The sequence below is a fragment of the Tachysurus fulvidraco genome, chromosome 13, assembly GCF_022655615.1.
Source record: "Tachysurus fulvidraco isolate hzauxx_2018 chromosome 13, HZAU_PFXX_2.0, whole genome shotgun sequence".
Classification (NCBI taxonomy): Eukaryota; Metazoa; Chordata; class Actinopteri; order Siluriformes; family Bagridae; genus Tachysurus; species Tachysurus fulvidraco.
The window spans coordinates 6,965,282-6,992,782 of record NC_062530.1 but is presented as its reverse complement, the minus strand read 5'-3'; the positions used below and the strand labels follow the sequence as shown (position 1 = coordinate 6,992,782).

The following is a 27,501-nucleotide window of genomic DNA, read 5'->3' as shown; positions in this document are numbered from 1 at the left end:
AAATGTATTATCTCTCTTTTGTCCCATAACTATACCCATATCTGTTACATCTTCATCACCTGCTACCATCCAAAATCTGCCCACTCCCAAGAGTCCAATATACACCTCTAACTTATACACCATGCCTTTGCTACTCTCTGCAGCAAAATATATCCAGACACTGTTTCTTTTTCAGATTTTCTCAAGGACTTCATGTGGGTGTAAGGCATAATGAATACAGACAGTGTTCAAATATCGTTGCCTCAAACTGTTAACCTGTTACAAAATTAACAGTATACTGTGAGTGGATAGTTAGCGTATAAAAGCTCATGTATAAATGGAAACTATTTTGAATGGGTCTCTGGGATACTCACAGCCAACAGATTTTCTAATGTCTTCTGTATGCGTAGCTGGCCACTAACTCCTGAATTGTGAAGTTTGCAGTACGGTTTGCTCACCGCAATTCTGTGCATGTACACTCCTGTAGACTGGCTGCCATTAATCAAGTCGGATACAGGAGCGTTTACACAGGAAACGTGGTATTTGTTTTTCGACAATACAGTTAGATCTGAAAAAATGTTTATATGCTACAAGATATTCTGAGATTGTGTATATCTACATATGCATACTCAGTAATTTGAACTTTGATTGACAAGTTTAAAATCGAGTTACGAATTACTGAAAATTTGAATATGGATTGTATTTTGGGCTTCATTTCATGTAATAAGAATTTAATGAATCCTTCAGGAAACTCAGTCCTTTTTTTAATAAAAATAATCAAAAACCATTCCATACATGATGTCAAATTAGACTGGCTATTCAATAAATTGCTACAAAGCTGCAAAGGCAGAGCTACATTACTAGAAGGTTTAGTGCTGTTTATTTGTCATTTTGAAGTTTTGCCTTTTAGGGAGTTTTGTAATTGTCACTCGATGTGCCATGAACATGCTTGGTGTTTAGGATTTAATAACATTTGCACATGTAAGAAAGAAAAAGACAGAAGTAAGAAGAACATTTTTATTTTTGCTATCAAAACTAAGGACAATGTCGCATGAATGTTTAAATGAAATAGAATAGACTAGAAGACTTATTTTGTCACATATATATTACAGAATAGTAAAATTCTTTCTTTGCATACACCAACTTTGGAAGGCATGATACAGCAACCCTGGAGCAGAGAAGGTTAAGGGCCCAACAGTGACAGCTTGGCAGTGCTGGGGCTTGAACCCTGATCCACAACCCAAAGCCTTAACCACTTAAGCCAATTGAAGGAAAGACAATTGGGAAGCTATTGAAGAAAAAAACCATTTCAGACATTTGTCCTTGCTATGAAAAAGGAAAGTGAAGGAAAACAAAGCTCTAGTACTTATAAGCCACATCATTGGCATCATTGGCATCAAAGTCGCTTAGATCCTTATGCTTACCCATTTTTCCTGCTTCCAGCACATCAACTTCGACAACTGAGTACTCACTTGCTACTCAATATATCTCTCTACTTATAGATATAGATAGAGATATATATAGAGAGGTGCCATTTTAACAAGTTCAGTGTTATTCAATTCTTCTGTCATATCAGCGAATGTGGTTTTAAACCAACGAGCAGCCAAACAAACAAATACTGCTGCAGAAAGAAAGCATACATGTCTCAGTGCTCGCATATTTGAATTGCTCTCATACTCAAACCTGTATCTGTACTGATGCACCCCTAGAATTTTATAACAGCACTACAATACTATTCTTTTGAGATGATTAAAAAAACTTATTATCTTGTATATAATTACATTGATGTTCCTTTATGCATTCATGTTTTTATTTGCTTAATATTTTATATATACAAAATGACTTACATGTGAGGCAGAAACCGATACAAGCATCTATCAGTCGAGTCGGTCTTCAGCAATCCTGGTATTTGAACCATGAACCTTCTGGAACTTTTATTCCTATTCTTCACCTTTAAGTATCCAATTGCGGTGTTATTTCTATATAGACGGTGTCACAGTGACATACTAACGTCTACCAACGTTAAGCACACCTACGCAGTTCTAACATGCACTGCCTGCACAAGGTACACACTGCATTCAGACTGAAGGGATGAGTGTTGAAAGTGGGACTCAGTCTATCCCTGGATCAGAGGATCATATTACTGCGGAAGAGAGAGAGGAGGAAGGGAGAGACACAGAGAGAGAGAGAGAGAGAGAGAGAGAGAGAGAGAGAGAGAGAGAGAGAGAGAGAGAGAGAGAGAGAGAGAGAGAGATACACAAAGGTTGCTTTCAAAGAAGAGAAAAGGAGAAAGGACATAGTAATCTGTACCTCTATACAGTGCCAATTCCAGATTGCTTTCTTTTTTCTTATTCTTCTTTAGTTAGTTCCTCTTTTTCTTCCTTATTCTTTCCTGTTTGCTCAAGTTCCTTGACAAGCTCACTGACAGCTGAATGAAACTCTGGACTAACCTGCAGAGACGGCGAGTCAATGCGATTTGCCACTAGCAAACTTTGAACTTTTCTAGCTTTGTGTGTGTGTGTGTGTGTGTGTGTGTGTGTGTGTGTGTGTGTGTGTGTGTGTGTGTGTGTGTGTGTGTGTATATGTAAGTGGGTGTGTGAGTGTGTCAGTGTGAGCACACTCCTCCCACTCCCCTTCACTCTCCAGCAAGCATGCCTTGGCAGGTTTGTGTCTCGCCGTAGGATCAAAGGCTCCTCTTTCACCTCTCCTCGCTTCCTTCTCTCGCTCCTTCTTGATATTCTCTCTCTACTTCGCGTTTCATTGTTGCTGACTTCGCCAGAACAGAAAAGAACCTTCATCCCTTCCTCTGGGGGCACACACACCCTTCCAAGGTGGTGAAATGAACTGCCTTTATGCTCTTTCCTCTTCTTACTTTCTCTACTTTCTGACCTGAGAATAAATCTGGTTCAAGCCAACAGTGAAAAAATTAGGGGGAGAAAAAAAACGCATTTAAAGATTATTCCGACTCTAGAAGCATCAAGGACATTTTCACAGCCGGTTTCTGATTACAAACTAAATTTATAAGCCTTATGTCTGTCTCACTAGAGCACAAAGATGTACAGAATCTTCCTTCAATACCTGATGACATCCTGGCACAAAATAAAATACATTAGATACCTATACTGTTTATCTAAATCATAGGCTGTACAAAATAAGAAGCAATCTGCAATATACAATTAATAACATGTGCACGTTAGGAAGGAAGGTTAGGTAATTGGTGCATATAATGCTGTAGACTTTATTCAAGTCTTGTTTGATTTCACAGAGGATTTTTGACTGTCGTGGCCAAAAATGCTTGAAAAACTGCAGCTTTTTTTGTGCTTATTTTGTGGAAAACTACTCAAACTAACATGAATTCAAGAAGGCTTTAGCTGAACATGATTATGATAATATCACTCGTCTCGGGCCCAAATCTACAGCAAATTTGTCGTTTTAAAAAGATTTCAAGCTCCTCCTATTATCGCAGTGTTCACTTGATTTTTTTTTATAATCACCAAATCATTACATGGTAGAGGGAATGTTTTCTGACTTGCGCCAACATTCACCACATTATCCCAGACCACCAAAACATGTTTGGCAGAATCAAAAGGAACAAAGAACCGAAAAGAAGGAAAGAGATTTGTCAGGGTGTGAATGTAGTTGTCACCTTAAATAACTACGATCGCATGACAAAGACCGTAAACACAGCCAGAGTGCAAAGTCTAACTCCAGCAGTCAGTGGATAAATGACCCAGCAGCTCTCCTTCGTATGAGTGTGTAAAAGTCACAGTAAGATGGAGCAAACGGTAAACATTAGGTCGCTTTGCTAATGCGCCATGCTATAATCAAGCATTCCTATCAGGCAACAAACGAGCCTTTGTCATTCAAGATCCTTCAGCACTCATTAGGCTGTTAGCACAGAGACTGACAGCTCGTCTCATGTTCCTCTTATCTACACAGACAACCAGTAGTGCTTAAATGAACACACACACACACACACAGCTACAGTATGTGAAGCTGCCTTAGACAGTCAGTCAGAATACAATTCATCATGCACTATACCCTTTATTATAATTATAATTCACTTTCAAAGATTGGTACGTATCTCAAACACTGACTATGTTTAATATGTTCATTCTGATCAAACAACACAATTTCCTTTATAGGTCTAAACTTTATCGGCTGTTTCTTCTTCTTTTAAAAAAAAAGAATAATAATAAGTACAGTACAACTGCATGTATTTAAATGAAGTATGGACAATAAACATCCAAATATGTGCAGTTTTCCCAAACTGTCGGCACAAGTGTGAAAGCAGACTAAAAAGCTCAAGCCTTAACCTTCATGACAATGCCCCTGTGCACAAAGCAAGCTCCATGAAAGCATGGATTGGAAAGGATAGACTGGAAAACCTTATGTGGCCTGTACAGATCCCTGACCTCCACTTACTTACTGAACACATTTGTCCCCACAGCTAGGCTTAAAAATCTAGTGGAAAGTCTTTTTTTCTAAGAGGAGTAGAGATTATTATAGCAGCAAAGAGGGATTAACTCTGTGGAACATCATCCTGCACGTCAAAGAGAACCATCACCTAACACTTCCTGCTTGCCATTATGCATTTCCTTATTTTACTTCCGAAATTTTGGTGAGATATTCCACGACCACGGCAACAGTCTAGTGCGTAGTATTGCTGATTAACCTCTGCATACCAAGCTGTTGTTTGTTTCTAGCTTTTCTGTGTATGAACCTCGCTCTTTGTTTGCATTTCAGTATTTTGCCATTATTGGATGTTGTTCGCTACGCTGACTGCCTTCCCTGGTTTATGATTCTCTGCCTGTAATTTCTTTGTCCGGGATTTTTGCTTGACGAATTGGATTGTTTACCTGGATTATTTATTAACGTGCCGTTTCACACGTGGAGTCTACAGCCTCTTCATTACACTCTGAAATGGGATGTTCAGAAAAAACATATGGATGTGATGGTCAGGTGTCTACAAAACTTCTGACCATAGAGTATGTATATATATATATATTTCTATGAATCTATGGGGGGGGGGGGGCATGGTGGCTTAGTGGTTAGCACGTTCGCCTCACACCTCCAGGGTTGGGGGTTTGATTCCCGTCTCCGCCTTGTGTGTGTGGAGTTTGCGTGTTCTCCCCGTGCCTCGGGGGTTTTCTCCGGGTACTCCGGTTTCCTCCCCCGGTCCAAAGACATGCATGGTAGGTTGATTGGCATCTCTGGAAAATTGTCAGAAGTGTGTGAGTGAACGAGAGAGTGTGTGTGTGTGTGTGCCCTGCGATGGGTTGGCACTTCGTCCAGGGTGTATCCTGCCTCGATGTCCGATGACGCCTGAGATAGGCACAGGCTCCTTGTGACCCGAGAAGTTCGGATAAGCGGTAGAAAATGAGTGAGAGTGTGAGTGAATCTATGTGTATGTATTTATTAAGATGTAACACTACATCTGTACCACAGGAGAATTTTTCATCCTGTTTGATATTCGTATAATTTGCCTTTCTAACCTGCCTTCAGTAGTTTTACCAAATATTTCCCCAAAATATAAACATACAAGTACTCTACATTAAACCAGTGTGACCCTGATCAGGCAATTTCTAAGAATAATGTAAATGCATCACACAGATCTAGATGTTTGTACTTAAAAAACCCGAACTGTCTTTGTATCTTTATAGCTTTGTATCTGACAGCAGGTTCATGTGTGAATCTCATTCAGAAAACTGCATCCTGTGGGATCCTAGTCTTGATGCACACCTCTAGTCACAGTCATATGCACTTTAAAACTTTCTGGCAAGGTTTCAAAAAAAAATCTAGATTTGGATCTATTTACAATATGTTAATATCTGTTCATTGAATATGTATCAGTAATTGGTTTCAAATATTTTATTTATAACTGTATAACTGATAGTAACCGATGTCTAGAATTAGGGTTAATAATCTTAGATTCCTTTTATAATGATTAATATTAGATCATTTGTCCTATATTCAAGATTGTACTTGCTACAGTATCATTGTTTGCAGTCTGAAAGTGTTCAGTGGTTATTTAGATTGTTCATTTCATCTATCTGGAACGAAACTTTGAACTAAATTGAACAAAAATGCTTTCACTATCGACAAAAATAAAATAAATAAATAAATGTAAGTAATTATTTGGCCACTGCGAAGTAACTAAGCAACTGTAACTGTGTTGAAATCTTACAGTCTAATTGCTATAAAGACGCTCATACATTATGCATTGGTTTACTTACAAGTAAATCTCTTAGAATTAATACATTTTATACAAGTATAAGTATAAATAAAATGTATAAAATAATGCAAATATATTTTCAAGCATTGGATTTAAACCTGGTTATCAGCAAAAGACGACCTTAAAAACACAGGAAATGTGATGTCTTTAAATTATGTGCTCAGGTTAGGAAGTAAAGAATAAGATCCTTGACTTTTTCTGCAATTTTAATGGCTTCTTTAACACTATCATGGTCAGATGCTGAATATGAAATATATCATGCTGTTTATGTAGAAGGAAGCACACGGACAAATTTTTTTTTTAATCTACTGTCAAAGATGATTCTGATACTAATAAGTTGACACTGGTACATCCTCTGTCCTGGTATTTCATGCTGCTTATTTTTACTGTCTGCCTCAGATAAAGCCCCAGCCAAACTGAGACCTTATAGGTTAGACCCCTTTGTTCTTTCCCTGTTAAAGGGGTTAAAGATCACAACAGTGGCTGGAATAATAGGCTGTGGGGGCAGACAGGGAGCTACTCCTGTTCTGAAGGGCTTCAGTGAAAGAGAGAGTGAGAGAATGAGAGAGAGAGAGAAAGAGAGTGTAGAGGGATATGGTGTTATGTAGTGAGGATTGAGTTTCACCAGCACCTGTTTAAGCTCCACACACACACACACACACACACACACACACACACACACACACACACACACACACACACACACACACACACACACACACACACACACACATACACACTCACACACACACAGTCTTCCTACACTCCTGGGATGGACAGCAGCTGGCGATCCACATTTCCACAGCTTTGCTTGCCAGACCTTTCCGGATTGTGTGAAAGTGACGCCTCACACGGTGCAGCCCTCTGCTCTCGTAAACACAACACAAACACAGTGGCAAAAGCAAGTGGCGCATCGCAAACTCAAAACCATGAGAACTGTTTTAAAACCTTGAATATCCTAACACTGAGAAAAGGAAACGTTATTCATTTTGGGTTGAAGTCAAAAGGTGTGTGAAGATATCTTTTAGCTCCAGAGAAAGAGGATTGGCTTCTCTCTCACATACACATGCAAACACTGAAACAGTTACTGTAACTTATTTACTTGTTTAATGCTTAGCAGTAACCTCTGATGTCCCTTTGACATGGCCACACGTGCACACACACACACACACACACACACACACGCACACACACGCGCACACACACACACACACACACACACACACACACACACACACACACACACACACACACACACACACACACACACACCACTGCCGAATTTTTGCTAATTCCAATGAGACTAATGTTGTTTAGGCTGAGGGTTTAGGGTCACATGTGCCTTTTAAGGCATAAGTGCTGTCTGGATCATCACCATTGTGTATGAGCTAGCTTGTGTCAGTTAACTAACTACTTGCTTCTTATTTAGAATTATTTAGATTAAATTAATAGCATGTAAATGAAGATTTAATAAATCTTCTGATAAACATTCTGGTGAATGTTTTCAATTCAATATTTTTAAATCAACACATCATCATTGTCCTATTATTCACTTATTAACAAGACTAACAGATACCAAACATGTCTTGGCTAAAAAAAAAACTACCCTAAGGGTAATTAGAAAAAAGATCTAACACACCCAAACACACCCTCAAACCCACTTGAATCTCCCATTATAGTTTCAGTATTCACTATTCACTACTGCAATCACTGTTGTATCATAAAGCAAGATGAAAAGAAATGAGGTTTAAAATTAGTATATGAGGCTTTTATTAAATATGTTGTCACTGTGTTTGGGGTGAGATTATCAGTGACCCGAGATCAGTGGACACAGTACGAACCCGGCGCCACACATTCCCATCCCCATGGCAACTTGTGCTCATTCATGTGTATGCACAGGCAAACAGGAAGCTATTCAGCAGGCAGTGAAAGTTATCAGCTGTGTTCTTTTTCCCACTGCCCTTCATACACACTTTACTGCCATTAAATTAAAGGTCACACAATCAAATTACTTTTTCTTCTTAACTCCCTCCCAACGTCCTTCCCATATGTCTAAACATGTATAGATCTGACCTTTGCACCTCAATCGCAATACCCTACTGTGTGTCCTTCTGTCCTAGCCCTAGCAAATCAAGAAAGATAAAGAACACCCTACTTCATATCAGCAACCAAAAAAAAGCAGTTGATATCTCTCGATGTAGAAGGGAAAAGACAACAATATACAGAATCCTCTTTTAAAATAAGACAAAGAATATCTCTCTGTATCCTGTCGACTCTCTAAGTAGATATATGGTGTGACCTTCTAGAATTTAAGCTTCGGTAGATGTTTAAGAGGCTTCAATATTGTTTAATGTTACTCGAAGCTGTAAAGGAAAGCTGTTTGCTGCAAGTCGATGCCTCCATTAACAAGCTCTTAAAATGTGGTCAGTGGATGAATAGGAAATTCTGGCCTTGAAGGTCAGAGAAACTTTTCGGCAATAAAGTACATTTACATTTATACATTAGGCAGATGGGTTTATATGTGGGAGAATGCAGTCCAAGCACAAAGCTGTCTAAGGCAGCTAAGATACCTAAGATAAAGGCAGCTAAGATACCTAAACAGTCCAACATAATGCTAAGATTGCCTAGCCATTACCTAACACAGTGTTACGTAATGAGACACACAGAAAGTTTAGCTTATCTGTCCCAGTAGCGAATCGCTATTGCCACTTGGGCTGTCTCAGACGATTGCTTGTTTGTTCAGTAATGCAGCAATGATGCTACTGTCAATCTAAGAAAAAAATGGAATCCAGCAATGTACACTAAATGGCCAAAAAGTATATGGATGCTCGACCATCACATTCACATGTGCGCCTTCCGCCAAAGCATGCTAGAATGCCTTTGTATGCTGGATAATTATGATTTTCCTTTAGTAGAGCTAAGGGGATTAGCCTAAATCACTGAACACCTTCAGGATAAAATGGAATTGGAATGCTGACAGGCCTTTTTTGGCCAAGACCGGTGCCTGACCTCACCTCTTCAATTGGGCAGAAATTCCCATAGTCAAGCACCAAAATCTAGTGTAGAGCCTTTCTAGAAGAGTGGATGATGTTATGAGAGCAATGATGGGTCCATACAGTGCAATGGTCCAGACCAATAGTCAGGTATCTACATACTTTTGGCCATATAGTATTTTAAATTTGTCATCTTTAAATTTGTCATCTAAGCCAATTGTGTTCAGCTGTTCTGTGTTAGTGTTTGAATTATTTGTCTTTGTGTAACATGTTGTGTCATTGTTCATTGAAAAGACTCAATGTGTTTTGTTTTGTTTTTATCTTGAATTCCAGGCCTCATTATGCTGGCTATGGTTAAGATTTCCCATTAGATGTTGTCTACCTGTGTTTTGACCCCTGATACGAGCAATGCTAATGATTCTTGGATTCAATTAATCAACTGATTAATGAGTTTAAACACATGCTTCATCCTGCACTCTCTATTTATGAAAGGATGTAAAAGCTGTTGGATTGTAAAAAGACAGCACACCTGCCACGAGTGTGGATGCTTTTTTTACACTGGTAATTGTCGTTATCAAGACCAGATTTCTTAGATATCGGCGTTATCTAACAGCTGATTGTTAAGGGTCTCGCTCCAAGGCCCAACAAGGGCACCCCAGTTATAAGACTGGGGAGAACGTCTAGAGAACTTTACCCTTGGAGTGAACACACTTGCGGTTCTCGATGCAGTCTGTGTTGTCAATCCCATGCTCCTTAAACAGATACTGAAAAACCAATAAAACTATCACTGTGGCTTTACCGATGTAAACATACTTCTAAACCGTCAGCTTGGAAGCTACAGGTGATTACTAGATATGTTTCTCTGATAGCAGGAGCATTTGCAAGTCTTCACCACAAACACGTCATTTTCAATGCCGATGTCGTTAAACTCAGAGTAGGCGTCAGTCTTTTGTTCTTACTTTTCCTAATGGGTCCCATGAGAGCTACTTAAGAAATTCCCACACACTCAAAAGAGGAGTAGAATATATCAATTAAGATTGAGGTTAAACTCTTTATGACCTACATAAAGCAAACAACCTGAGAATTCCAACTTCTTCCAAGAGTAAGCTCTAGAGAATAAGCTCTGGATCTATCAGAATAATGACCATGGTAAAGAGGGTAAAGTTCTTACTGTAGATAAATGAGCAACAGCTAGGTATTGAGCACCACAGCACGCACTGGTCAGTCCAGATCTCTGATTGGGTTAAGAATAAAATATGGATCAGTTAGCTTGAAAATGGTGGTTAAAACCCCACCAACCCATTGTTTTCCTGTCAAACCCTTCAGCTCAGTTATACTGTACACATTCTGTCTTATAAGATTATACTATAAACTCATTCTTACCTTCCAGGAGCATCATTTAACACAAATTCTTCATGAAAACAAGAAGCCTAAAAGTTAAAATCTTCCTCATTCATTAGCTAGCAGGCTTTTCCCCGAATAAAGGTAAAACTAGGGCGGCCCCTTCAACACACTGGATACCGTTGGCACACACTATTTTTTTTTGTTGTTGTTGTTGTTTTGTGATTTCGCTCACTCACTCGTTTTCTACCGCTTATTCGTACTACCTCCGGTCACGGGGAGCCTGTGCCTATCTCGGTCGTCATTCGGCATCAAAGCAGGATACACCCTGGATGGAGTGCCAACCCATCACAGGGCACACACACACTCTCATTCACTCACGCACTCACACACTACAGACAATTTTCCAGAGATGCCAATCAACCTACCATGCATGTCTTTGGACCGGGGGAGGAAACCGGAGTACCCGGAGGAAACCCCCGAGGCACGGAGAGAACATGCAAACTCCGCACACACAAGGCAAAGGCGGGAATCAAACCCCTAACCCTGGAGGTGTGAGGCGAACGTGCTAACCACTAAGCCACCATGCCCCCGGTGTTGTGATTACTTAATCAATATTAATGTTTCCAGATACCTTATTACCTCTTTTATTTAATTATTTACTCTTCCTGCTAGGTTTTTAATTTACCTTTAATGCAAAAGTGATAACGCCAGAGAATATTCTAAAGAGAAAAATTCTCTTAATATTCTAAATCTAAAGAGAATATTCCAGACATGCATTTTGTGGTGGTGTAAAATAATGAATTCTGAAGGAGATATCTGGTGATCTGCATCAGGTTTAGGGTCACAATACAGATCTCTAAGCCCTTAAGGTTCATTTCATCAAAAAACCTGACCTAAATTTAAGGTGGAATTTTAAGATGATCATGGTAGAATTTATGTCATCTTTAAAAAAGGAATGTTTAGAGAAGCTGGCAGAGTGCTATTATATATTTATGGAGTCCTACAGCCACATCACAGCCACATGGATGAAGAACTATTCCAAAGGCTTAGTCATTAGAGTGGGAGTGTGCAGTTCAGAAGTACGTCACTAAAGTGAACAGAGAGCTTTTCGCTACCAACACATGAATAACGTCACCTGCTTTTCATAGTGCTTTAAACACAAACAAATCTCCAGTGGCTCTAAACTAGACACCATCATGGGTGTCATAAAGAGGTGTGGGAGTTTCTAGGCACTAAGATGAAAGGAGGCTCAGGAGTAACTGACAAGGATAATTACACAAAAGAATGAAAACAGTCCATGAAGAAGAGCCCAGGGCATTAACATATCAGGGGCCCAAGGCTCATATTCCTGCCCCCGGCCACCAGTATTTTGCTCCCTATTATGACTTAGGCCACTCATTTCAGCTGCTCCCTTCTACCTTACCATTAATCCTAACTGTCCCCAAGATCACCAAAGACTTTCATGGGATGATTACTGGATGTGACAAAAGGCACCAGGCACAATTGGGCATCAAGGCAGGATACACCCTGGAGGGAGTGCCAACCCATCGCAGGGCACACACACACTCTCATTCACTCACACATTCACACACTACAGACAATTTTCCAGAGATGCCAATCAGCCTACCATGCATGTCTTTGGACCGGAGGAGGAAACCGGAGTACCCGGAGGAAACCCCCGAGGCACGGGGAGAAAATGCAAACTCCACACACACACACAAGGCGGAGACGGGAATCAAACCCCCAACCCTGGAGGTGTGAGGCAAACGTGCTAACCACTAAACCACCGTGCCCCCTCACAATATACAACACCAGTAAATATATCACAGATATCGCCAAGACGACAATTATTTTAAGATATTTAGACATATAAATGAAGACATAGTGACTACCTTGCATGTTTAAGGTACTTCTGTTGTATAAATAATAAATGATGGATGGCAGAATATGTGACTAATTTACTAGCACCATTAGACAAAGAAATAAAAATACACTGTCTGGAAATACTTCTATGAAACGTTTACAGGTATAATAGAAAAGTAGTTGATGATTTAATGACCAAATCTATCTAATATACACAACAACAGGTGTGCCCTGCAAACCTATCTGCAAAGGGCCGGTGTGGTTGCATGCTTTTCGTACCAATCAAGCACTTTATTCCACCTGTTTAATCAGTTGAGTTTGGCTTTCAATAGACTCAGGTGTAGCTTCTGCTTGGTTGGAATGAAAACCTGCACCCACACTAGCCCTTACCTGATAAGATTGGACACCCCTGAGCCATATGGTTCTGTATGTGGAGACCTGATTTACAGCCATCTTAGATATTTTAACGCGTGAGAGTGATGTTCAGGTGTCATTACTTTTGCCTATTTAGTAAATGTTGCAACACTACATTCATCACATTTTGTATTTTTTGTTGTCTATTTATTTTGAGCATGTAGTTGCTGAAAGTTTTGCTGTTTTAGTATTAGTCCTAAAGCCTTCTGCTAATTCGTACTGCCGCCAAGCAGGAGGATCAGAGATTTGGATTACAGGGATTTTGAGATTCATGGTTTGTTTGTGCCTGTTTTCAGGAGTAATTAGGGCAGATTCTGAACAAAATATCTTTTTAGATATCTATACCTTTGCATGTTAATCACAAAATTAATTGCACATTCTTGTTTTCCACTGTACATACAACTGTCTATTATACATGTGTTCATTTCTTATTATTGCCATTCTGTTTACACTGTGGAGCTCCTGTACTAGTATGTGAAAACATACTTGGCAATAAAGACCTTTCTGATTCTTTCTTTCTTTCTTTCTTTCTTTCTTTCTTTCTTTCTTTCTTTCTTTCTTTCTTTCGTTCTTTCTTTCTTTCTTTCTTTTCTGAAATACATAGACATATGCACTTGAGAAAGGACTACTAAAGAACAATTGAAGGGTGAAAATCAGAAGTGTGGTTGATTGTCTGTTCCATTCATTGTCCTAAACAATAGGAAATTAGCAGCAGGATGTTTTACCAGATGTGAATTAGCTCCATGTGTATCGTATGAGCAGCTTGGCTTGTTTTTATTCATTCTGATATAAAGTGTATAATAATATGAGATCAGAACAGGGTCTTTTTAATAACTGAGATGCTTCTTTTTATGCAGATTTGGCAACCCTAATGATAGCACATTCATCAGAGACACAAACATTCCCTCAAATCTAGAAAAAGAAAAGCAATACACTGAACACCTTTTCTTTTTTTGGACCACAAGAATAATTAAACACAGTTTTAACTCAGTTCAGTTCAACTCAAAAGTTAAAATTCTATAAGCAGCTTTCTATTAATTAACAATTAAGAATCAAATGTGTTGTAATTAACACCGTGCACACTCTTTACTCGTTTAATTGAAGGAATCTGTTTAATAATTAACATGATCTTTATTATTGTACTCGTGTGTCCTCTTCTTTTTTGTCCTGAGATTTTTGACCTCTCTGTGTTTGATCATTTCTACACCTTAAACTAGCTATCAAACTGCAATTTACGCTTCACATACAGCACTTAGTGGATGGTCACCAGGCGTAGTTTGTATGATGGTATGGAGTAAATGGATTGTTGATGTCATACACACTTGGAGCTTGCTTTGTGGCTGTATCGTGCTGTGTTTTGCACTGCACCTACTGAGACACATACATCTAACCCGCAGAGATGCTGAGCCAGCTTCCAGCTAACAGGAAGTAACAACTAATGGGTCCATTTAAGGCACATACATATATATTTTCTGATATAAAAAGGCAGGAGACACCCTGGACAGGCTGCTGACCTTGGACTATATCGCACATACTATGGAGAATTTAGAGAAGCCTAAAATATCAGCCTGCAGTGCATGTCTTTGGACTGGGAGATGAATCCAGAGTACCTGGAGGACATTTCTGGCATTAAGCAGACAACCTTATCCAGAGTGACTTATATTTTTATTTCAATTTATACAACTGAGCAATTGAGGGTTAAGGGCCTTGCTCAGGGGCCCACCAGTGGCAGCTTGGTTGAGCTAGGATTCAAACCCATGGCCTTCCGATCAGACTCTGACCCCCCATCCCCTGAGGTGCGAGTCAAACCTGCTAACTACTAAGTCACCATGCCAGCCAGATAAGGTATATAGATAAGGTTATCACATGAAATGAAATATTTCCCAAATCTCTCACTAGCTTTTCATGATGATAACATTACACCTTTAAAATAAGTCATTCATACACAATGAGCCACACTGTTGTAGCAAAATAATCAAGTAGTACTAGTGTATTGTGATGCGATGTGATACGATGTGGTGTGATGCAAAGTTACCGTCGTCAATTATTTTTCTATAACAGCACATATCAGTAGACGTTTCAGTCCTCTTCCACCATAGCAATAACTTCTTTTTATAACTTTTTTAATTTCGTAGTCTTGTAACTAACAGCTAAAACATCACATTCCTGTGCTGTTTGAACAAATTTTCTCTCATGTATTTAATGTAGAACTGCACGTTAGTGTACTCTGTTCTTAGTTCTGTGTTGTTTTATGTAGTTCTGCATTTTCTGTAACATCATGGTCCTGGAGGAACGTTGTTTCATTTCGATGTGTGTTGCAATAAAGTCTTGTTGACTTGACCTTGCATTCACCAGCCTCTGTTTTTTTCTGTCCCATCAAGTTAATGTGCCAAAAAATACAAATCGACGTGTTACAAGCCCTAATTCCTGAAGACTTTCCAACGTCAGAAAACTTTCTAGTTAAAACCGGAACTGCTTCAAAATAGTCACTGGAGTCTCCATCTATTCTGAATAAAAATGTGCAGACAGAATTCTCCTAGCCACTGATTTAAAAAAATGAAGAAACAATTTCTGTCCAATCAGATTCCAGAATTCAGCAGTGCTGTGATATAAATGTAATGTAATGTGATCATGAGGGGGGCACGGTGGTTTAGTGGTTAGCATGTTTGCTTCACACCTCCAGGATTGGGGGATCGATTCTCGCCCCCGCCTTGTGTGTGCAGAGTTTGCATGTTCTCCCCGTGCCTTGGGGGTTTCCTCCGGGTACTCTAAAGACATGCATGGTAGGTTGATCGGCATCTCTGGAAATTGTCCGTAATGTGTGAGTGAATGAGTGTGTGTGTGTGTGTGTGTGTGCCCTGCGATGGGTTGGCACTACGTCCAGGGTGTATCCTGCCTCGATGCCCGATGACGCCTGAGATAGGCACAGGCTCCCCGTGACCCGAGAAGTTCGGATAAGCGGTAGAAAATGAGTGAGTGAGAGTGAGTGAGTAATGTGATCATGTAAATATAAGCAATTATTACACCACAACCATTGTATTTATCCCACATTCTGTTTTGAGATATGGAGTGTGAAAACAAGTGTTAAGTTCATTCAAGTCTGTCATGTGAAATGTGTGTTCAGCACTTCGCTCTCTCTCTCCCCCTCTCTCTAACCCAATACACAGGATAATCCCTGTGGGAGCATAAGGAACCCGAGCAAGCCCCAGCTGACAGGCGGGGTTGGGAGTTGCAAGGTGGTGGAGGTCACACCACTAGATCCTGAGTTCAGTACACATTACTGCCATAGCGCTGTCCTACTTTTGTCTGCTTGACCTCCCCTTATGCCTCCGAACAGCTCCAGCCAAACCTCTGTCACCTCCTTAAAACCTTTTGTCCGTGATCAGCCTCTCTGGAGCCAAAGGCTAGCCAGGGGTTATAGGCTAATACAGACCAAACAAACACCAGCCAGTATAATTACCAACATTATAACATGCCTGCAAACCAGTACCACCAACTAATCCATCCCTCAGTACACAAACACTGGAAAACCCCCACACAGAAAAGACCACACTCTCCTGCCATTGTGCTAAAGTGTTAAAAATAAAGAATAAAATCACATTTTTCTAAAGTTAAGCTTAACTAATGAGACATTACATCATTCAATTCTGATTTATATCAATACCTAATATTCACTATTCCAAAACTGACATACCCTGAAAATGGAAAAAAAATCTAAAACCTGCACACTGTATAAAATCTAAAATGTATGATAAAAAGAGAATTATTATTATTATTATTATTATTATTATTATTATTATTATTATTATTATTATTATTATTATTATTAATAATAATAATCATCATCATCATCATCATCATCAATGTTGAACAAGTCCACATTTGATAAAAAAACTCCAGTAAGTGACATTAAGAAAATAATGTGAGTCGAAGTGAGGACAATAAAATTACAGAAAAAATCAGTATGTAATGCTTTGCAGTGACTTGGTTAAAACCAGATTTTGCTTACTTTTGACTGACTGCCTTATTCATTTCAATTTTCAATTCTTTTCATTTGTACAGTTCTTTTAACAATTCACATTGTCTCAAAGCAGCTTTAACCCTTGTATGGTGTTCAGGTCTGTGGGACCCATATTCATATACATCAATAGTTTTGAAAAACTTTGCTTCCTTGTAAATTTGTTGATTTTTTTTCCACTCATAACATAAATTTGATTTTCTTTTTTATTACATTTTTATTAAAAAAACAACAAAAACGAGTAGCACTTTAATTAAAGAATGTGATGTAATAAAGGTAAAGGGCAAATATTAACCATATATGCTGTTTATATTGCTTGTAATTGCTATGAAGTAAACATCTGTTATATTTTGACATAAAATTAAATTTGACAAAATAATATTTTGACATAAAATTTTTGACTGTGTTGAATTAAAAACCCAAAAATGCAGCGAGTCCACCAGATCCACGAACACTGTCTGACATACAAGGGTTAAATAAGTATGAAAACAGAAGCTCATCTTAGGTTCTTGAAGTTCACAGGGGGAAAGTTCATGTAAATAAAACTGGTGTGAGGCAAAATTACCAGAGGTTAACTGTTATGTTAAATTAAATAATAAAAACGTTTTCCTCAGTTCAGCCTGGGCATTAGGGAACCTTTTTAACACTAGAAGATATGATAATGAATGTTGTGAAAAGTTCTCGAATTAGTTGGATTTCAGACAGCTTTTTTTAATCTATCACAGCAACACTAAAACCGAAATCTATCCGCGCGTAAAAACTTAGAAGTAAAATACCAAGTACAAGCTGTACACCGAGCCGTGCCTGCTTTTGACCGCAACATTAACTTCCAATAAAATAAATGGTAAAGATTTTACCTAGACCCTACAATAAATATGTAAAATGTGCCATTAAACTATACATACAGCATGAGGGTGTTCAGGCTTCCTTTTAAGAGAATGAACGAGTCATTATGTCATTACTATCTTATATTAGACAGATTTCTGTCTAAATAGATCAAACCCACTCATCCTCTCAATCCTTTACGAGATCGTACGCTGCAGAGAGGAAAACCGTAAGCAGCTCGAAGCAAATGTACCATGTGTTCCAATCTGAGCATGATAAAAGCATCTGAGCACAGAGGCGAAATATGGACTCTGAAGGGTTTAATGGGAACAAACCCAAAGCCATTACCATGGATTAAAAAAAAAAAAAAACAATATGTGATAATCAATATTTTATGGGTGCAGCTAATGCATCCATTTATAGATAGCATCTGGTTACAAATATCACACTGTTGCTTGTTTACTACTGGATGATCATCAGAAAAAGAAAAAAAAAGAAAAATGCAAAAGTGATGGATAATATTTTGTGCTAGTGCATATAATCATTAGTTTACAAGTCTACGAGTTTTTTACAGATGGAAGAAGAAGAAACATCCTTTAAGCCTTACCAGAAGTCTTCTTCTCCCGAGTGAAAGTTTAGGAACAGAATCGTCCCCTTGAGTATTTCAAACCTAGAAGAGTGGAAAAAGAAATATTACGCAAAGAAAATTTCCACCTGTTCATAACATCTGTCGGGACACTCGAGACACTGTCCCGTTTTTACCGAAGCGACGTAGCAAAATGCTATTCGGTTTGGCTTAGTTAATCAACCAAACACACCAAAAAGTGTTGGCTGAGTATCGTGTACATCCAAAAAACATAATCATAAGACTCTTTCATTTATTGGCTGGAAATACAGCAAGAGAAAATCACAGAGAACCCAAATTTGTTTAAATACAATAGATTGTAGGGAATTATGTAAATACCTAATTAAAAAGCTTTTGTGAAATCTATCCATGATTCAAAACTCCAGAACAGAAACTCCAGTGACCTTTTTTTTTTATCTCCGTCCATTGCTTTAGTTTACATTTACAGTATTTGGCTTTAGTATACCGTCATACAGAGCAAGTGAATTCAATCTTATTTGTACATCAGAGTAACTGAAAGTTAAGGACTTTGCTCAACAGCCCAGGGGTAGCCTGAAGGTTCTCATATTTGATCTACAACCTTCTGATTCGTAGTCCAACACCTTAAACACTGAGTTACTACTTTTCTTTTGAATGTGTTGACTCATCACGGTTCAGTGTAGCAGCTCACAGCTCCAACAAATGTATAAAAAATCTAAAAAAAAAAAAGCAACTTGGAACCCAAAATATATCGTGTTTGAGTCACTTCCTGCAATTTCTGAATCACTTTCACGCTGCAACTGAACCACACTGGAGTTTGCTCATCTACCTAAAATAATCACACGGACGGTGGGAATACACCAGGGGTCGATTCAAACAGACTACACAGTGCATGAGGGAAGGCATTTGCTCAGCGCATCACACTTTCTCATCGGTTTGAGTCTCTGAATTTGTCTCTTCGTTCATACAAATAATCGTTCATACGATTGTCCTTGGCTACAGTCTACAGTCTGTAGCTGATTGGATGATTGATTCATTTATTTGTACATAGCTAGACAGACAGACAGACAGACAGACAGACAGACAGACAGACAGACAGGCAGGCAGGCAGGCAGACAGACAGGCAGACAGATAGATAGCTTTAAATACATGTACATTAAATAAAGGTATAGATAGTACAATAAAAAACATTATAAATGTGTGCATTCTGTACAGTGTTTGTACATCAATAACAAAGAAATATATAGCGTCTGTACAGATAATATATATAAATGGAAGTAAACTAGGGTAAGAAATGAAGTTACAGTCTTTTACAATTATAATTGGTGGAAAAGATGTAACAGAATGAGTGGAAAAAAGCATCAATACCATACGGCTTTCCCATTCGGCTTGACTCGATTCCATGCATTACATCCTGCTTGCTATTTATTACTTAGTGCACAGGATCAGGCTAAATACACAACCAGTAACAATCGACCAAGTTACCATAGTAACAAAACCAACAGTAACAAATTTTACCAATTTGAATTGACTTAGTTCATACAAATAATGCAAAAATTCCAACACAACATATAATATAACTGAATGTGAGCCAATGTGCAATAGTATATTAACACACATTTATTGTACATAGTGTAGCACAGTATGTCTAAAGCGAAGGCTGTGGAGATGCGCTGGTTCAATTCTATTTAATTTTACTACAATTTTACTACTTGAAAGGCTGTTGAGAACGGTCAAAAACAGCCTACAGACCACCTCCAAAGACCTACAACATAAACTTGCTGCAGATGGTGTCACATAAAGTCAGTAGAAATGTTGAGCGTAAGACTCAGTAAGACTAAGGAGCGAAAAACTGTCTTAAATGCCCTAGGGTATTTAAATATACATGTAAAAAAATAGGATATATATATATATATATCCTACTGTGTGCGATCTTTGTCTTTGTCTCAAAGCTGAGGTCATGGTGTTTAAACAGGGTCAGTGAAGACGGCTGATCCGATCACTTGGAGCCGTATCAGCAGTATTAAAAATAAACACAAGCTGCCGTGAACTATTTCTGTAAACATGTCACAGGATATGAGCAAAATGCATCACTGAGAAAGGGCCAAGAATACAAGATACAAGTCATTCTCTCTGTCAGTCACAGAGATACCATGCAATAACCTATAGCTGTATGTTCAAGTATGTGGAAGAGGGCAGTCAGCCCGGTCCTCTAAGTGTGTTATGTCGCCTGTGATGCAGCATAAGCAGCGATTTAAAAATCTAAGCTTCATGTGGCTCTGGGGAAGACGATGTTAACCTTCAACCTCTCTGGCTGGTAGCTTTCAGAGGATTGTGTGGGGAGAGAATGGTTTAATGGCTGGAAAATGGTAGACCAAATTCGGGAGAAATAGGTAAAATCCCCCCATTCCCTAGTTGGTAGGGATGTAACCAAATATGCTTACTTTATTCAAACAGATAATGTGTGATAAATCTTGCCAGAGAGGTTCATAAAAAAATCAGAGAATTTTTTAGTAAATATCGCATATGTTAAAAACAAAAGAAAATAAGAAAGTATATTGTATAAGTATTTATGATATGGTTCAAATTTCATTAAAAAAAAAAACAACTCCCAGGTTATTCCATGCACAATTCATGTTTAAATCTGAATATGATATGAATATATAAATGATACAAATGCAAATATTTGGAGCAGTAAATAAATACAGCTACAGAAAGAGATAGTGGCATTGTCTTCCCCCTTGTTGCTAACTACAAACCCGCTGCACTGTGTTGTAATAAAACACTAATCTGTTTTACCCCTTAAATCTGAGTTAATCTGATTTTTTTCTGCTTCTTTTTTTTTTGTATGCGACGCACGCTGAGCACCGAATAACACGACATATGAATCACATGCCAGCAGATCCTGTAGTTTTTACCTACAGAAATTCCTCGCATGAAACACAACAGTGAACGCTGTGACTGTTCCAATCCACCCACTAGCTAGGATTGTTATATAAAAGCTATGCTTAAGCATATTTCTTCACCAAAAAAAAAAAAAACTTCTGATTACATCTGACTGAGTTGCCGGAAAGAACAAGATGAACTGTGTCTCAGTAGGAGGAAAGCGCAGATCTGTTCTCGGCTGGGGGAGGAAGGCGATATATTCCCGTAGACGACAGGGAGTCCACAGGGGGGCTGTGTTATTTTATCTCCTACTCTGCCCTTAATTGCTCGGCAAACGCCCCTGTTTGAGCACAAACAGCTCAATCAAGTGTGATTACAGGGCCAAAGTGATAGAAAGGCATCAGAAAAGAGGGACCGGCTTGTCTACTGTCCAAAAGGTGTCATGGACAGAAAGAGGGGGAAGAGAAAAAGTGCTGTTTCATTATTTACTCTGCTTATGTGGGACTTATGCATAGAGATAATTCGCTTTTCACAAGTCAGGTCTGGTCTCAAATAATTAATCAGTCGCTCTTTGTTAATTTATTAATCAATAATTCACTCAAACACAGAAGAGTAGTGACTCGCCACGCCTGATCAATCGTAGAAAATCCCCTGACAATTAACCCGCAGTGCTGAAAAACTGCTCCCATTAGAAGCAAGCCTTTTTAACCAATAGAGCCGTAGCCTGTTCGGGAGACTGGGAATGTGATTCATTCAGGCTTCACTCCTTTTAAAAAAAAAAAATTCATTTAGTCACTAGATCATTCCATTCAACACACTCAGGGGGAAAAAATATTCACTATTGCAAAATGAATCGATTTATTTGTTGTGTTTATTTAAGCCGTGAGGCAACACACGCATCAGCTGTTTGATTAACTGCCATGCACCGGACGGTCGCCTGTTCCTTTTCTCCACCGTAGCCTCAGATTTCTGTTCTTGGCTGAAACACCTTTAAGTTTGACCTGCTGTTCCTTCTGAGATGCTTTTCAGCTCAACACGGTTGGAAAGATCCTATCAGATCAAAGCTGTCTGTCGATCCCTCTCATCCATCAACATCTCACTCATTTCTAGCCGCAGGACTGATGGATGTTTTTTGTTTTTCGCACCATTTTGGAAAAACTCTTGAGAGTGTTGTTTATGACAATCCTACAAGAGCAGCATCAAACCAGTCATTAAGAAACATGACCAAAGTCACAGAGATCACATTTTTGACAGATAGCTAGTTAGCTAGATAGCTAGCTAGATAGCTAGCTAGATAGATAGATAGATAGATAGATAGATAGATAGATAGATAGATAGATAGATAGATAGATAGATAGATAGATAGATAGATAGATAGATAGAATACATAAAACACACAATACAGTAAAGAAAAACACAGCTCCTCTCTTCCTTTTCCACATGAGATGTTTCACACACTCCTCCTACACCAGCCCTAGCGCATGTTTGAAACGTGTGTGCGTGGGAGCGTGCGAACACGTATGCCAGCAAATTACAACTGTGGAGTGAACTCGCCTTGCGATTTTCCCCCGAATTAGACCGTGCTATTTGCAGCTGTTCCACGAGGGCATTGCTTCACTCACCAGATAGAAGGACACACACACACACACTCCAGCAAGCTGCACAACAGCAGTGTCATTAGGTAATGGGCTGCGCTCTTTTCAGGAACGACCCCCAGGTTAATGAACATAACCATCTTTTCATGCCTCATTAGATCTTTACATCTGCCCACAGCATCGTGCGCTAATAACAAAGTGCTACGCTAAGAAAGCGAAGGAAAATAGCTTTGAATTAAACGTGCTATGTTGTCAGTGATTATCACACACAACAGCTGTCTGTGCATATGGAGTCATTATACTTTAAATAAACCTGTAGGAACTCTATAGACCAGGAAACCCCGTACAATCCTCATAGCGTGGACGCTGGCTATATAACTGAGACGCTGGTAGAATATCTATATCAACTACCGGGTCCTTTACACATCTGCGAATGCTGAGCATGCTTTCATGGAATTGTAAAGATGGACACCATGATGAAGCTTCTAAAAGATCCCAGGATTGTTCTTATTGTTAGACCGTGCATTAGGAAACTCCAACAGGGTTTCTATTGAACGGGTGAAAATGCAGAAAACATTCACTGGTTCTCTGAATCAGCAGCAGCACCATGTCAGCGTAAAACAGGTACATCTCAGTGAGTAGGTGTTATATTGAAGGGTTTTTTTCTTTACAACAAAGGCCAGGAAATGCAATCTCAGCAGATGTGTCAATGCCCAAGAAAATATGTTTGTGTTCAGTAGCACTTAATTACAGATTCTCGGTTCCACTCTGTACCTTTTAAACTCTGCTGTACTAAGGGAAACTAAATTTTTTTATTGGTTTTATTGTCATTCTAAGTGGAATTATTAGAATAAGATTAGCATAGATCTCAGTTTTCTAGCAAAGCAGATCTTCAAAAAAAAACCCACATTTTCTATTTAAGCCTTTCTCTTTATCCTTTCCCCTTTCTCTCTATCCTTTCTCCTTTCTCTCTATCCATTCTCCTTTCTCCAAATGCTGTTTGACCAGCTCCCAGTGGCTAAATTAGATCAGCACCCAATTGCCATTACCTCCTTCATTTAAAGAGATCTATGCAGTCATAAGGGCTGTTTAGAGTTAATTATGCCGCCTGGGTGTGTGTAGCCGGTGGGCATGGGCCACTCAGATAGGGAGATTATTGAGTTTTAACACTCTTCTAATGGAGCCCTCCCTCTCTACTCTCCTCCATTCAAACCACAGGCAGCGTGTTTAGAGCGTTAAAGCTGTAACACTGCTCCACACCGATAAGGAAACGTGACCAAAGTCATTGATTGTGCCCGTAAGGATTAGAAAGTGAAAAGAGCTCCCACAAGAGCATCATCTTGCCACATGCTTGCAGGTAAAGTCCATTCAAGACCAAATGTTGTTAAGATACAAAAATGACTTTAACACAAACTCAAGGTCAGAATCATGGGCACTCTTGATTGCTATATTAAGATTTTGTAAAAAAAAACAACATTTGATCATTTTGTGGATGCTTTCTTTATATAAAGTGGCTTATGGAGCTTTGACACACAGTTTAGTCTGAGACAAAGCATGCAGAATAATCGGTAATGTGAAAGTTGTCGTGGCCCATGAAGCGCACCGCGATACAGAACGAGATTGGTTGCACTGGAACTATGTCACGATTCTTGTGAACGTCAACGTGAACGGGTCTCGTAATTGAGCCCACGCTTGATCCGGAAGTAAAGTAAAGAGTGCGTGTGTTTTAGCCGATAAGGACATCATTATTTTCCACAACACACATGTACCATGAGTTGTAGATTAATGTTGTGTGTGGGAAACAGAAGAGACAGGTGAGGCTCATAATAGTACCAAATTAATAAAACAAATGAAAAATAGGGTGAACTTTATTGTGTTTTTCACGCTAGCGCTAGCATGAGATGAATGCAAGTGCAAAGAGGTTTGATTGAATCTGAAATCAACTGGTGCTATGAGAACGTGCTGTTACTTGCTTACTTTACAAATAAAACAAGCTCCAACCCAAGCATTGAGCTCATGGTTAGGGGCTTTTCTGTATCTCTACCATGATTCTCCTAACATTTTAACTCACATCTTTGCATACCAGCACATTCCATGACTGCAAATAATGCTCTTAAAGCAGATAGACATAATTTACACTTAGACACTTGTAGCATCTTGAGAATTGGGGCTTTATACAAACGAGGCCATGTTCACAGCTGGTAATAAAAATCACAAAAGGTCACTGAAGGTGTATTTATGACGCCAGTTAAGAGCTGGTTCAGCTGACCACTTAATCGCCCAGGACGCATGTCAATGCCAGGTCTGAACAGGGCCTAGGTTTAACTCACTCTACATTATACCTTCATTTGTCTTTCTAGTTACTTCTACTTCTACTAGATGCTTCTACTTCTTTCAAGTAGATCAGAATGTTTTACTACTCCTCCGAGCAGCTTCTTCACCTGAATAGATGCTTCCTGATTACTTCCTGTGTCCCAGAATATATAAAACCTGCACATGGATCAAACTGTTGCGAAGTCTTGCCACAGCTGAGCATCTGAGAAAGTTCTGTTCCTTGTAAAAAAATTTTTACTGCTACTCTGGTGTTTCAGCCCTTGCCTTGATTCTTGCCTATTCTTTAGATTCGAGCTTTTGTTTTTTAAATGTCATGCCTATGGTGTTTTGACCTTTGTTGATTTTAACAACTGTGGCTTTGGATTGTGTTATAGTATTGTCAATAAACCTCCTGCATATACAGTACATAGCCAACAATCTCAAAGTCCTGAGAAACCCATCCCAGTACCTTACATCATGATATGGTCCATGACAGGAAGCTGGTCAAAGAATTTCTGACTTAATATGCTACATTCAAAACTTATTTGAGTAAACATAGCTTTCTCAGGCAGAATGTTCAGAGCTTGAATGCTAACACTGCTCCACACCGATAAGCAAACGTGACCAAAGCATTGATTGTGCCCGTAAGTACCATAAACTGAAAAGAGCTCCCACAAGCTGGATAAGCAAGGACTCAAAGAGCATCATCTTAACATACGCTGGCAGGTAAAGACCAAATGTCATGGAGACATGAATGACTTTGACGCACTAACTCTATGTCAGAATCCTGAAATCTCCTGATGACTGTATTAAGATTTGATTGCTTAAGTAAAGTAACCTGGAAGCATGTGTGTTTTAGCCTATAAGACATAATTAGATTCAATAGCTCACCATTTATAATTAGCCTAATCAATAAGGTATAAGGTTTCCTGGCAACTGTAAAACAGGCCTGGGCTACACACCGAAGCTTTCTTGTCTCATGTAATTCTTGACATAAAAGCTGAGAGACCACTATAATTTTTCTGAGGACCAAATGATTATGAGGACCTTTGGTCCTTTTTGCTCTTTACAAAGAGCCCAATACGTGTACACATACGGTCCTGACATGCAAGTGAACCCAATAAAAGCATGCAGACTGAGTGGCAGGATATGAGGAAGCTGTTCAGCCTGCTGGTCCGAATGGATCCTGAATAATTTATCGAGGCAGATTAATACTGACACACACGCACATGCTGAACGTGTTCACTTTTATCACTTTTACAAATTTCACCACATTTCACCTTCCTAATATTAGTCTACAGAAAGTGAACCGTGTGAACCGTGTGAGCCTATCAATATCTGATGCAGTTTAAACAGCAATCTCGTCACTCACACACACACACACACACACACACACACACACACACACACACACACACACACACACACACGACTCCCGTGTTTTTTTTTCTGCATCCACTGAGCTGGAATAGGCACTGAGATTCTATTTAAAATCCTCATGTACTCCCACAAACACTCGGAGGCCAGCAGTGAGCTCACTGCATATGTGTACTGCATATGTGTGTGGGAAAACACTCTACCCAAAATACAAGTCTCCACCCACTACAATCATGATCGGGAATTTCACGCTGAAAGCAATCAGATAAAAACGTGATTGTTGGTCTTGCGTATTTGTCACAGTATTAAAACTGCACAGTGTAATAATCATCAACGCTTTAAAGTAAAGACTAAATCAGATGTTTTGGATAATATGCAAACGGTAGCTACTGTCATTTCCAATAAACTGTGTGCAAAAGAACACTAAGAGGTGGCACCACATAATTATGTATAGAATGAGACATGCATAATGTTAAATGTATTACAAATGAATGTACCATTTGTCATGTACTGTTTTGTTTAATTAACAAATACATGACATACAACCGTGTCAGAACTAAGTGCCATATAATGCTCTCACAGCCAAAACATTAGGCAGAAACTTGCTGAGTTAATGTCACATGATGTCTTTATGTCAATGTGCTATCTAAAAACATCTAAAACCTTTATCAGGTGGGTATAAGGACTGTGGCTCTATGTTTGTAGCCCATCACTCGACTGTAATGCTCTTAACTACCGAACTACATTAGTAAACTGTACAGTACAGCCTTTATAGTAAACAGTAACTACAGTATACACAAAATACACAGTATACATTAACTATAATATCATATTGTAAAGCTGCACTTATTTATTTTAATGCACCCTAATACATTACAAAATGTATAAAAGGAGTCTCCAGTTTCAGCAGTTTGTATACAGTCTACAGGACTGAAACGTCTGAGCATTCTGGTTTCTCAGTGTCTACACTACTACCTAGTGAAACTAGTGACTAAAATTACTCCAAAACCACCTCACCCATCTCTCTCTCTCTCTCTCTCTCTGGCCATTACTTT

At 39.0% G+C, this 27,501-nt stretch overlaps 1 protein-coding gene across 5 annotated transcripts in view; it reads right to left on the bottom strand.

The window, feature by feature from the left end:
• The window catches only part of large2 (LARGE xylosyl- and glucuronyltransferase 2), a 142,365-nt gene that overhangs the window by 40,445 nt on the left and 74,419 nt on the right, over window positions 1-27,501 (bottom strand). For 2 of the 5 annotated variants that reach the window (XM_047822542.1, XM_027139900.2), the window contains exon 2: window positions 18,279-18,341. The exons of 1 other annotated variant lie outside the window; for it this stretch is intronic. The gene's annotated coding sequence lies outside the window, so the exon portion shown is untranslated. Of the gene's footprint in view, window positions 1-1,826; window positions 2,123-2,289; window positions 2,506-18,278; window positions 18,342-27,501 lie in introns of those variants that run through there. 2 more of the 5 variants (XM_027140155.2, XM_027139828.2) reach the window with 2 other exon arrangements.